At 41.7% G+C, this 14,550-nt stretch overlaps 1 non-coding gene across 1 annotated transcript; it reads right to left on the minus strand.

Annotated features, from left to right (window-relative positions):
* Positions 1-230: 230 nt before the first annotated feature.
* TRNAC-GCA (transfer RNA cysteine (anticodon GCA)) lies at positions 231-302 on the minus strand. Its single transcript has one exon. It is a non-coding gene; the product is annotated as a tRNA-Cys (tRNA).
* Positions 303-14,550: the final 14,248 nt, after the last annotated feature.

Below are 14,550 nucleotides of genomic sequence, written 5' to 3' on the forward strand. Positions count from 1 at the left end.
CATGTAATAAGACATCCCTATAATGTAATACAGATCCTGTCTCAGTTCTGTAATCCGGCCTCTACCATCATGATGGTCACATGACTTGGGCCTACCACACGTCAGATACTCTGTATGAGTGGTAGTATGTGATCTCTGCAGTTCCTCCAGCTGGCTATGCTCCCAGGTGATATGAGTGTTATTACTATAAATAACTTTTTACAGGACTTACAGGAAAAACAGGACTTACAAGGGGGCACCCGGATTTGAACCAGGGACCTCTCGATCTGCAGTCGAATGCTCTACCACTGAGCTATACCCCCTCTGCTGTTTAGTATAGATAGTGTCATTGTACATTGCGGAGGGTGTGTATCCTGTGTAAACCTTCCATTCTATTGCATTATTTTCTGCTGACTGGTAATAACACTTACACCAAACAGAAAAAGGTCACATATCAAAAGGAATAGGACTAGCCTGTTTGGTATCTACTATCCTATAGTACACCATATGATTTTTGTATATATCCTACCTAATAAAATGACCTCTTATGGACGAATGAAATGTAGTATGTAAGGGACCAGATAATACACTGCTGTTTTAAGATCCAAGTGGCTTGTCACCCTCCAAGAATACTGGTGTGAATGAGCAAACTGCAAGCGTAATTGTCACTAGAGATGATCGAACATCGGGAATTTTCAGGTTCATTCAAACTCGAACCTTCTTGAACCTTTGTCATTTGATTCCTGATGCTTTTCCATTCCGTGGGGAAGATGGAGACAGCCCGAGTACCGCCTGGAAAACATGGATACAACCTAGGTAATAGTGTGCAGTGGGGATATCTGATGCAGGCGCGCACGGATGTGCCCGCATCACAACTCTGCGGCTGCAAAGATCATGATTAGAGATGAGCGAACCTGGAGCATGCTCGAGTCCATCCGAACCCGAACGTTCGGTATTTGATTAGCGGGGGCTGCTGGACTTGGATGAAGCTCTAAGGTTGTCTGGAAAACATGGATACAGCCAATGACTATATCCATGTTTCCACATAGCCTTAGGGCTTTATCCAACTTCAGCAGCCCCCGCTAATCAAATGCCGTACGATGGGGTTCGGATGGACTCGAGCATGCTCCAGGTTCGCTCATCTCTAATCATGATCTTTTCAGAGACCCGACTTCATGGTATTATAGGTTATATATGTGGTGTTAGTGTCTATGCAATTTTTGGACCTTATATAGTACTGTCATTTTAAATAAGAAGTCCGTTGGATTATCAGATCTGGCGGCTGGCAGGGCAGAATTGATTACAAGTACTAACTTACCCAGTGCCTGCAGTAAGTGTTTGAACCGATCGTGGGGACCCCTACCGGGATCTCCGGAGATTGACAGGTCACGACCCGGCTGATGGACTGTCTACTCACCGCGGGCACGGGGAGAGGTTAGTTAGTACTTGTAATCAATTTCCCCCCTGCCGGCTGCAGGATTTTATAATCCGCCGGACTTCTCCTTTAAACGCACTTGTATTTTATTGACATATATGCTATTATATATACATTAGTGTTTATAAGTCCAAATCATAATTTACTATAATATTTATATGTGCCCCAGATTTTGCCAGTGTGTCCCATGTAAGTGTCTTATACTGTATATGATTACTCAGTATGTCCCAGTATCTCCTGCACTGTATATACATAGAGGAGACCCTCTGACTGTATACACAGCACAGGTGTTGGGTCACAGATAGATACAATGGTGGTAGATAGTGGAGTGCAGTAAGGGGACTGGCAAAGCTGAGTACAGACTGCTCCACTGACAGCTGTCACCACATGCACTGTATATACCTATAGGAGGATCTTTCCTAGAAGACAGCACAGGAGCTGGGACAGACGTGTGTAGGGATGATGGGAGTTACCGCTACAGTTGTCTGATGCACTTATACAGGAGAGGAGTGGGAGGAAGGAGCTGATGCAGTGTGCTGCTGGGAAATGTAGTTTCCGCTTGGTGACATGGTCCCTGAAGCAGGACCGCCATCTCCATACTGTGAGGCAGACTGTACACTGGTCAAAAAGGGTCTTCAGAGGAAGCTTATTCCTGGATATGGCCGTCTGTGTACAATAACTGAGCGTAGGAGGCCTTAGACAGAGTAATTTCTTCTGGGATAAATCCAATAAAGACATTTTTTTTAAAGGATTCCTCCAGCAAAGCAAAAATTCTTTCATATCAACTGGTGCCAGAAAGTGCCAGAGATTTGTAATTTACATCTATTAAAAAATCTAATCTTCCAGTACTTATCAACTGCTGTATGTTCTGCAGAAAGTGTTGTATTTATTCCAGTCTGGAAAATTTTTCTATGAAGCTGTGATACTGCTGTCGACAGTTCCTGACATGGACAGGTCTGCTATTACCATCAGCTCTAAGGCCACACTACATGAGCTCCACCATTACATAATATGAGTAATAATCTACCCTCTACACTACAGGGACCAATGAATCTGCAGATCAGCCATATTGAAGACGCTGCCCTGGCTTCTGTAGATGGATTATGGTGATTTGTTTAGGACTGTGTGGTTTATGATATAACTGACCCTTTCATCAGGTTATCTAGTACATTAAACAATAGTGATAATTAATGTACACACATGACCATAAAATGATTAAAGGGGCATTCCACCAGGCCCTCCCCACACAATCGAATCCTCTCCCGCACTGTTCTGTTTTAAGATTTTGTAACTCGTGGACCAAAGTCAAAATGGCGCCGGCTTGGAAACAACATCTCCCGGCATGGCTCATGTCTCCATGATAAGCATCAGGCCCAGGCGGTGCAGGTAGGTCAGCTGGTGTGGTCAGTGCGAACCCCTTCCAGAGCAAGGAGGAAGAAGCCAAAGAGGAGGAGGAAGAAGAGGTCAGGAAAAATGATCCCTCGACACCTGCCCCATCACCTCTCTAGCAGCCTGGTATCTACCAGAGGAGAATGAGCTTGCCCTCCTACAGCTTCCCAGGACCCAGCTGGCTGCGCCCTCTGTGGAGCCCAGGTGGGTATAGCTGGAAGGGGTGGTGGCGCTTTTGCTGCGGGCTCAGGAACTGCAAACCGAGCTGCTGGAGATCGGCAGGGATCGGCTCCGGGACTACTCCTGTGACCAACTGCAAACAGATGAGTTAGTGACACCTAATGGTGATCGGGCAGCGGGAGGAGGCTATGTCACACAGCATCCTCCCCCTGCCTCTGCCGGAGGGGAGCCGCGCTCCCCTCGGGCAGTTAACCCCATAAACGCTGCGGTCAATGCGACCGCAGCGTCTATGGGGAGATTCCTGGCCTCCCGCCAATCGGGCGGCGGGGAGGAGGCTGCAGAACGTTGCCTCCCCCCACCGCCACTACCAGTATGTCCCCCGGCCCCCTCCCCGCGTCCCCCGATATCGGCGGATCGCCGCTATTACCGTTTATAGCGGCGATCCGCCGGTACCTGGCATTACCTGCACCGCCGCCAGCTTTCATCTCCCCCCACCGTGAATCCACGGTGGGGGGAGATGAAAATGTATAAATAAGACCCCAGATCAGCCCCCCTAGTGGGCGATCACTAACCCGCTCCCCTCCCCGGGCGGCCATCACATCCAAGATGGCCACCCCCATTCCTGCGAACAAACGATGTTTGTTTGCAGGGATGGAAATGAATAAATGATCAAAGCCCCATGCTCTCCGCCACCGGAGGTAGCGAAGAGCATGGGGTAGTGATCGGGGACCCCCCCCGTGTGGTCCCGGAGCAGGCGATCGGCGGTATATACTATATACCGCTTATCGCCTATTCCCAGTGCAAAGATGCACTTTTTATCCCCTGTCACCATAAATCATTGGTGACAGGGGATAAAAAGTGTCAGTGTGTCGCCCCCCAAGTCGCCCCCCAGTCACCCCCCTTCCCCATATACATTACCTGATCCAGGGAGGTCCATCCTCCTCGACGTCCAGGCTGATTCTGAAGTGCGCATGCGCTCCAGAATCAGTTATGTTGGAAAATTTAAATTTGGTCTCTGTCACTGAACTATGATTACTGTGATAGAAAATATCACAGTAATCATAGTAATACAGTGAAAATGAATGTATAAAGTACGAAAAGTGAAAAACATACAAAAAATAAAACACACACTTTTTTATTATAGTAATAATTGCAGTTTACTCCCAAATTACCCCTAACCCCCCCAGATTACCCGTAACCACCGCAGGTTGCCCATATCCGCCCCAGGTTGCCCGTAACCACCACAGGTTGCCCGTATCCGCCCCCAATTTGCCTGTAATCACGCCAGATTGCATGTAATCACCGCACGTTGCCCATAACCACCGCACGTTGCCTATAACCACCACACATTACCCATAACCACTGCACGTTGCCCATAACCACCGCACGTTGCCTATAACCACCGCACGTTGCCTATAACCACCACACATTGCCCATAACCTACGCACGTTGCCCATAACCACCGCACGTTGCCTATAACCACATGTTGACCGTAACCACCCGGATTGCCAGTGACCCCCTCCAGATGGTCCATAATCAGCCCCGATTGCCCGTAACCCCCCAGATTGCATGTAACCACCGCACGTTGCCTCTGACCACTGCACGTTGCCTCTGACCACCGCACGTTGCCTATAACCACCGCACCTTGCCTCTAACTACCGCTCGTTGCTCTAACTTACACACGTTGCCAGTGACCCCCTCCAGATTGCCCGTAACCACCCAAAATTACATGTACCCACGCCTGATTACCTATAAGCACTTCAGTTTATCTGTAACCACCCCAGATTGTCTGTAACCATCCCCATGTTGCCCGTAACCGCAGATTGTCTGTAACCACCCCATGTTGCCCCTAAATCACACGTAATTCCCCCCAGATTGCCTCTGACCACCGCACGTTGCCTCCGACCACCGCACGTTGCCTTCGACCACGCACGTTGCCTCCGACCACCGCACGTTGCCTTCCGACCACCGCACGTTGCCTCTAACCACCCCAAATTGCCAGTGACCCTCTCCAGATTGCCCGTAACCACGCCAGATTGCCTATAACGACCCCAAATTACAGGTACCCATCCCAGATTACCTATATGTTTCAATAGTTTTTATTGAAAGATTTTCATAATTATAACAAACATAGATTGGAAAACAATGGCATAATAAAATGACAATGTACAGGCTGGGATAAACAACAGCTGACGTATGCTTAAAGATCACATAATATACAACCTCGCTAGTCGTAGCACATAAGTAACAATACGATGGAGGGAAACAAAGGGCACACGACAACAAAAAGCAAGAGAGTGTTAGATTATGCTGATATGAATATACATAGAAGATTATCAAAAGCTAAAAGGTAGTAAAGAATGCTCAGGAAAAAAAGGTCAGAGACCTAGGAGTATCCAATGATAAGGCTGTAATGTTCAAACGAAAAAGCTTAAGCAGAGTTCCATGTAGTTAGCAAACGCTGGCCCTCCTCCGGGCTGGTAATACGGTGTTGTACGTCATGGTATGGGACCAACAACTGAGTTGAGTTTCCACCTATATGAGATTCCTTTTTCCCTCAAAGATCTCGTGACACCAGAAAAAGCTCGACGTTTTTGCAAAGTCCCTGGAGATAGATCAGTAAATACTGTGACACTGTTGTAGTCGTTCGGGAGATTTATTTTGTCCCTCACCGCCGTCATAAATTTCGCCTTCACATGTAAATAGTGGAGCCGAACCACTACGTCCCTCGGGACATCAGATAGGAGAGTCGGGGAGTTGCTTTACCCAATCAATAAGCAAATCTTGAGGTGAACAGTCTGGAAGCACGCTACTCAGGAGCCTTTGTGTGTAAGTTGGTAACTCGGAAAGAGCAACAGCTTCAGGCACTCCCCGCATCTTAACATTGTTGCGCCTTTGAACATCATCCAGAATCGTATGTTTGCACGAAAAGACTGAAGTTCTTCCTCTAATTTCTTACAGGTAGCTGTTAAGGAATTGTGTGCTCCAATAACCTCACTAAGCTTCAGTTCGGCTAACAATGCTCTGTCCTCCCCTGCTCTCACCAGGGAGGAGAGAGAAGCAAAAACGTTATCGATTTTATGCAGCAATGAGTCTCTCAAAGTCACAAATAAATTTCTAAGCCCCATAACACCCTAAAAAAGTAAAATATGTTTCCCAAATTGTGCCAGAATAAAGAGGACATATGGTAATGTGATTTAGTAACTAATTTATGTGCTATGACTTCCTTTTTTAGAAGCAGAGAATTTCAGAAGTTCATAAATGCAAAATTTGCTAATTTTTCATATTTTGATGTCTTTCACAAAAAACACACGAAGTGTCATATGTGACGAAAAAACTATCTCAAAATCGCTAGCATAAGCAACGTTAAAGCATCGTTAAAGCATCACTGAGCTATAAGTGCATGAAGTGAGACAGGTCAGATTTTGAAAAATGAGCCTGGTCATTAAGGCCAAAACAGGCTTTAGAGGCAAGGGGTTAAGATATAAATCATGTTTGCAATTTACTTTTTTTTTTTTTTTTTTTTAAATCATGGAAAACACGGGACTTCCTGTGATTAGGATCTTTGAAAAAAAAGAGACTAAACACAGGAAGTCTTGGCCATCTGACAACTGAAAGAGAAGGCAGTCATGTGATTCATAGACACATTGAGCTGTGAATCTCTGTAATGCTGGGACTTCATGTGTTTAGTCTCTTTTTCTTTTTTTTTAAACGATATTTATTATTATTGTGGCTTATGTAATATTTGAACATACATATTGAAAATTCATTACATATTCAAAAAGAAAGTCGCTCACAGGCAACAAAGGATTGTATGTTTACAATATCATACAGATACAATGAGCCCTTTGTAATAACCTTAAAAGATATATCATATACAATACAACGTAGTCTTACCAAAAACATAAGTAGAAAAACAGTAATTTTATATATAACCTTAAAACATGGTATAGATGTCAGATATTCAAATATGCTACCAATAGAATGGAGAGAATTTTCTTTAACAGAGAAAGGGAAAAGCTTAAGATATTTGGAGTGCTCCCAGAGTTCCCTTTTGGGCGGCCATGCAATACCAATTAGTGTCCTAAAATTGATTAATGACAGAGTCTCTCTCTTCTATAGTAAAATCATGAATTAGAAATTGTGTCCATTTGGACATAAATGTTTTTTTTTTATTTTTCTTTGGTGCGCAATACATCCAAAAGTTCCCAATGAAAGATCCCCTTCAGAGCGGAGATTACCTCAGAAATGTCTGGTAGAGTATCCAGTATCCAGTGTCTTAATAAACATTTCAGGGAAACTAATAGAGTTAAATGAATTCCTTTAGAAGTAAGTAATTTAGGAGAGGGAGTAGTAGAGTCTATATCAATAAAATGAAAAAGATAACTAAGAGGGAGAAGTGGTATGGCATGGCCCCAAGTGGACAAAAGATAGAGCCGCACAGAGTCCCAAAATTCCTGCACTCGCGTGCAGGCCCAGGCACAATGAAACAAGTCTGCTTTAGGAAGTGAACATTTCGGGCAACTGTTTATGTGAGAATTGTGGGAGTTGGAAAAAGGAATATTAAAGGCATATATAGCCTTGTGTATAAAGCGGAAATGTATTTCACGTAGAACCACATTAGGAGTGGCAGAATGCACTAGTTGAGATCCTCTCAATATTTGTTGGGTCAGATCCTCTGAAAAAATTCCGGAGGACCATTTTTTGAAAAAATTTGTCTAGATAAATTCTTTTGAGAGCGTGATCTAAGTTCTCCATATGTATGTGATAAAGAATTATGAACCGGTGGTGTGGGAATAGATTATCAAATTCTATATCACTTTCTGCTTCTGCAGAAGACAATTTAAATCGTGTTCTGACGATATCTCATGATAAGAAAGTGTTGGAATTAGTATCCAGCAGATCCCCAACAGAAGAAACATGTGCACTCTGCCACTCTGAGTAATCTAATTTGTCTGAGTCAGGTGGGTAAAGTGGTGAATGCCACAGAGGAAATCTTTTCGATAGGCAAAAGTAAACCATATAATTTTCGTATCACCTTCCATGTGGCAATGGTGTCTTTAAAGATAACACTTCTCTTAATTTCTGGGGGGAGTTCTGGTAATTTAGCATGTAGCAGGGTGGGTAAAGGCCAAGGTGCTGCTAAGCTTTTTCAATTAAAATATTGGAGAAATATGACGTGTCCATAATCCAATCTTTAGCATGGCGAAAGAGAGCGGCTATATTATATAATCTAATATCTGGGCATTGAGCGCCACCTTTAGAAGTAGGGAGACAGAGAGTGGAATAGGCAATACAAGGTCTCTTTGATTGCCAAATAAATTTAGTGAAATATGATTGGAGTAGGGAAACGTCAGAATGTTTGAGTAAAAGGGGTATTGTTTGCATTGGATATAACAGTTTTCCAAAACACATCATTTTGATTAAGTGGGTACGGCCTAGAATTAATGGTAGAGATTCCCATCTCTGGAGATCTTGTTTTATTCTCTTAATTATAGGGCGATAGTTCAGGGAATATAGTGAGGAGGGAGTTCTGCCAATCTGGATTGCAAGATAAGTAATATAGGATTTAGCGATGGAGACCCCCGCAGGACCCGAAGTAGACCTCTTATGTGGAGTTAGGTAAAGAAGTTGACTTTTATTTATATTGATTCTATACCCAGAGAAGGAACCAAAAAATTTTAAGGCATCTAATACTGCCGGAACATGTAGATCTGGGTTATCTAAATATATTAAAGCATCATCAGCAAAGCATGTAACTTTGATGATTGGGAACCAACCCATATGCCTGAGAAAAAGTCAGAAGAAATAAGATATCTAGCAAGAGGCTCCATCGCCAAATTGAACAATAGAGGGGATAGGGGCAACCCTGTCTGGTACCTTTTTGTAAGGGAAAGCTATCTGAAAGGAAACCCGGAGTATGAATTCTAGCTTTCGGAGATTTGTATATTGTGGAAATAAAATCTTTGAATTGACCTGTGATACCAAATTTTGTTAAGGTCATGTCCAGCCACTCCCAGCTGATATTATCAAAAGCCTTTTCGGCGTCAATTGCCAAAAGACCTGGAGAGTGGCTGGAACGACCCCCAGATTGGACACCAGACTGGGCCGCTAGTACCGTTCTTATATTAGTGACACCAGAACATCCTTTTATAAAGCCAACTTGATGGCTGCCTATTAGTGATGGTAGGATGTCTGCCAATCTATTGGTCATAATCTTTGCCAACAATTTTAGGTCTACATTTATTAAGAGATTGGCCTGTACGAATTAGGAGATGTCGGATCCTTCCCCTGTTATGTAGTATTTTGATATATGCAGTATCTCCCGAGGGAAGCATGTGATGGTCAGTAAGAATAGTTTGGAAAGTAGAAAGAAGGGTAGGGGAGATGACAGAAGACATAGATTTATAAAATTCCGCACTATAGCCGTCAGGGCCTGGAGCTTTGTTATTTTTAAGTGTAGAGATAGTGGCAGTAATTTCCTCCAATGTGACTGGGGCGTTGAGAGAATCAAGAGAAGGTGTATCAAGAGAAGGTAGAGTTAATGACTCTAGAAAATTCTTACCAGCAGCTAGATCAAGCCTATCTTTGGAATATAGTGAGCGGTAAAATTGTTGTAAAAGTTGTGATATGACTTTAGGATCTTTTTGTATATTACCCGCTGTATCTTTGAGAGCAGGGATATGTGTAGTAGGTCTACGTCCTTTAGCAAGGTTAGCTAACATTTCCCTGATTTATTACCATAGCGGAATAAACGGGATATGTATTGATCTCTATATATAGCATTGAGTTTTTCCTGTGCAATTTCGAAAGCTTGTCTAGCTGCTGTCCATTTAGATTTATTGTCATCTGTAGGGGAAGACAGGAAAAGAGTGTATGTAGAGCACAGATCTTGGAAAGTTGAAGATAGTTTTTACGTGCTTCACGTTTCTGGGCAGCCACATAAGAAATTATTTGGCCCCTTAGAACTGCTTTTGCAGTCTCCCAGAAAAGTATTGAGGATTGTGTATGTTCAGCATTGTTAGAATAAAAGTCTGACCACCATTTTTTTTATAGTTTGATAAATGATTCATCATTAGCTAAATGAGGAGGAAATCTCCAAATAATATCGGATCCCTTCTGAAAAATATCTCTTAATTGTAAACTAACAGGGGAGTGATCCGAAATTACTATATCATGAATTTCAGAGTCTTCTACTCTGCCAAGAGAGTCCGGTGACACTAAACAGTAGTCTATTCTTGACCAGGCCGTTTGGGAGTGAGAGTAAAAAGAGTATTCTCTACCATCTGGGTGTAGATGACGCCAAGAATCAGATAGGGAGGTAGAATTAAGGAAGTTGGATAAAATATTATCTGATGAAGTATATACAGTAGGGGTCTTAGTTCTTTTTCTATCTTCAGTTGTATTAAGAACAGTATTTAGGTCTCCACCAACTATTTTAAGATTATTGTCATCTTGCAGAATGAGGTTTTCCAATTTTTTAAAAAATCAGGTCTCTGAGTGTTGGGACCATAAACGTTATATATGCTATATTTGCACGCTGGAGTGTCAATAAGAAGATGACATATCCTGCCTTCATCATCTTGATATTGAGATAATACCGTACAGGCTAAATTTTTATGTGTAAGAATAACTACCCCGCCTTTACGGTTAATAGCTGGTGAACCATAAACTGCACCCACCCAAAAACGTTTGAGTCTGAAATAATCCGATTCAGTTAAATGTGTTTCTTGCAATAATACTATATCGGCCCTAAGTCTCTTAAGGTGTTTCAGTATAGAAGTCCTCTTAGATGGGGAACGTAGTCCCTTAACATTCCAAGTGATTAATTTCATACAATATTAATAGAAGAGGAGGTGTTAAGAAGAGACCCTGGAAGCACAATAACATAGTGGGTAACCCTTTCAGGCAGAAAAAGAGGATAGCATGTAGCATTTTCAGACAAACTAAAGATGATATACCTAAGAATAAAACAGTTAACAATATAAACTAAGCGAATAAAGTGAGATGTGGACTTCACTTTTTTCGTATTGTCCAATGTTCAGAGCATTCGCAAACTCCGCATTATGGAGAAGAAATAAAGAGAAAGAAATAACTGGTGGAGAGGTCACATCAACCTCCGCTCCACTAAATGAGTATATATTAAAATTAAAGACATACACATCCCTACCCTCCTGAGAAATGTGTGAGTTGTCACAGGGAAGCAAATAAATAAAATAAAATAAAGGAAGAGCCAGTATATAATGATTAGTACTTAAGAAGTTGTACTTAAACCTAAAACCATACAAGGTGGAATTATACATATACATACATATACATGCACACACACACACACACACACACACACATATATACATACATAAATACATACTTACACACAGACACACACCAACCAAATGCATTACCACCTAGACTAAAGAAAATAATAATGTAGTAACAAGGTGTCCCTAATATAGTATTTAGTCAACATATATAGGGCTAAATAGAGAGAAAAATACTCAGTTTTAATGAGCAGCATAGCGTCCAACAGAATAGAGATGGAGTTCATAATCATTCCATTTTTTCTACCGTGTCAGTAGGACCATCCAAACGTCGTCTCTTGTGCTTGTCTTGAATAGGTGGAGTGAGACCCTTTACATCTTTAAGGGAAGAAATGGCTTCCTCAGGAGAACTGTAAAGAGGCTGAACCATCCGATTTGAAAACTTTCAGTATGGCAGGATAAAGAAGAGCAAATCGTATTTGATTTTTTACCAATGTCGAGCAAATGTGTGCGAAAGCTTTACGTTTTGAACCACTGCTGCAGAGTAGTCATTAAACATGAGGATTTTGTGGCCACGAATTGCAACATCAACTGTAGATTTTTTAAAGCTTTGTAAAATGTTGTTTTTATCATTATAATTCAGATACTTGACAATCACTTTTCTGGGTTTCTGTTCTTTTTTACCATTTCCCCTTTCTTACAACCACTGATCTTTTAACTAAATCCATAATACATGTGCCCGTATGTGCAAATATTCTTTATCCGGTGTATCTCTAATTGCATGTGCTATTTGGCTATAATATATGAATTGTGTTTCACGTATCTCGTGAAGTGCTTGCATTTGTGCAAATGACCGTATTTGTCCGTTTTCAACTATCTGTGCCAACAAAACCACACCCCTTTTTGCCAAAATCCTTTATGAATTATTTTATCCAACTCTTCTAATTTATCATTCCCCCAATTGGTGTATAACAAGAGCTGCATCGTATTTTACCTAATTTTTTAACCGCTATCCACACCTTGAACCATTGTCGTGCAAAAGAGGATTTATTCCTAATATTTTTAAGAGCATTTCTTGCCTCCAAAAACCACCAGGTCACCACATTGTGCATCCTGTTCTTTCATAATTTGTACCCCCACACCTGTTGTTCTATTTCTACAAATATTCATTATTTGCAATGAGTAGTAATAAATCTCCATATCCGGCATTTGTAGCCCCCCATCTCCCTGTTGCATTGTGAAATATTTTATACCGCATCCTAATATTCTTTCCCTTCCAAATTAATCTGTTAAACAGAATTTCGATTTTCTTAAACCACTTTCGAGGTATCCAGCATGGGGATGCTCTCAAGACATATGTTATTTGTGGGAGCGCTACCATTTTAATCAGGGACATCCTGTCCATCATTGATAGCGGGAGTCCTTGCCAGATCTTTATCTTTTTCTCTAATTTGGCCACCAATGGTTTCAAATTAAGTTCTATAAATCTTTCTGATTGTAAAGCAATCTATCTCTATGCCTAAATAGGGGAAAGTCTCTCTCTTTTTAATACCCTCATTCCCAGCTCTGGAAGTTCTTCATCCATCCCTATGGGCAGAACAACTGATTTATGCCAATTTATTTGCAACCCTGACATCTTGCCATACTCTTCAAATAGGTTTATTACTCTAGGAATACCGTCAATAGGGTTGCTAATAAATAATAACAGATCGTCAGCATACAGGACGATTTTATCCTTCTTTCCCCCTAACCCAAATCCTGTTATGTCTGGTTCCCGATTAATTATAACCGACAATGGTTCAATGTAAAGTGCAAACAAAAGTGGTGACAGGGGGCACCCTTGTCGGGTGCCCCTTGACAACTCAAATGGCCTTGTTAGTTGTCCATTTATAGACAGGCGGGCCGTAGGAGTTTTATACAGCATTTTAATCCATTTTATAAACTGTAGGCCCAAGCCCAAATGGACCAACACTCCCCATAGGAATCCCCACTCCACCCTGTCAAACGCCTTCACAGCATCAATAGACAGGATGGAGCGGGGGCCCTGTTCCTCCACCTGCATATTTGCATACAGTCTTTCAATAATTTGGAATGTGGATCGACCCGGAATAAAACCATTCTGATCCCGACCGACCAACTCCACTATCTCACCTCGTAATTTCGTTGCTATTATCTTCGCAAAGATTTATAATCAGAGTTCAAGAGCGAAATTGGTTGATAGGAATCAGGAAGTAAAGGGTCCTTCCCCTTCTTCAAGAACACCACGATAGTAGCCTCTTGCATCGACAGAGGGAGGGAACCAAGAGTACAGGATTCATTATAAAGGTCTAACAAAATTGGTAAAAGAGTCTCATAGTATTTACAATAAAATTCTATTGGGATGCCATCTGGTCCTGGGGCCGAGTTTTTTTTTAACCTAGTATAGCTTGTTTAAGTTCTTCCCTCTTTATCTTATGCTCAAGAAGACAATTATCTAAGTCTGTCAGCTTTGGCATTTCAATTGTATCCATATAGCTTTTTATATTATCACTTAGGCTTATATTTTCCGAGCTATACAGCCTTTCGTAATAACTTACAAATACTTGCTCAATCCCTGACTGTTCATTACTCATTTGCCCATACTCATCCTTAATTGCGTAGATCCCCTTTCTTTCCTCTTGTGCTTTATTACCTCTGCTAACATTTTATTTGGTCGACCAGTTTCACAGAAAAATCTCTGTCCTTGGAAGAACAATTTTTGCTGAGTTTTTCCGATTTGGAACTGGGCGAGTTTGTCCTGAGCTTCTTTTAATTCATTTAGGGAAGTTTCTGTATGATTGATGTAATGCATGACTTCCTTTTCTTTACCCTTTCATTTAAAGACTGTTCTTCTGTTCGGAATCTCTTTTTGCTACTACAGATCTCTTTAAATACCACCCCTCTAATAAAGGCTTTCAGGGCATCCCAAACCATATGAACACTAGTAGAGCCCTTGTTATTATCCAGAATTGTTCGATTTCTTTTGCTATTTTGGTCCCCTCTCTTTATCTATAATTGTTAGAAGTGTGTGTTAATTTTAAAAGTTTATTTACTCTCGGTTTTCCCATCATTAGATCTAGAACCATGGTGTGTATGATCGGAAAGAGATTTAGTCTCATATTTAATGCTCTGTATTTTACTAACTGCTTCCCTATTACATAGTACTAAATCAATTCTTGACGCCGCCATATATGACGCGCTATAACAGGAGTATTGATATTCCCGGGGATATTTCTCCCGCCAGACATCCAGCCATCCCACCTCCCGTACAAACCTTGCTAGGGGGGG

The sequence above is a fragment of the Dendropsophus ebraccatus genome, chromosome 14 (assembly GCF_027789765.1).
Source record: "Dendropsophus ebraccatus isolate aDenEbr1 chromosome 14, aDenEbr1.pat, whole genome shotgun sequence".
NCBI lineage: Eukaryota > Metazoa > Chordata > Amphibia > Anura > Hylidae > Dendropsophus > Dendropsophus ebraccatus.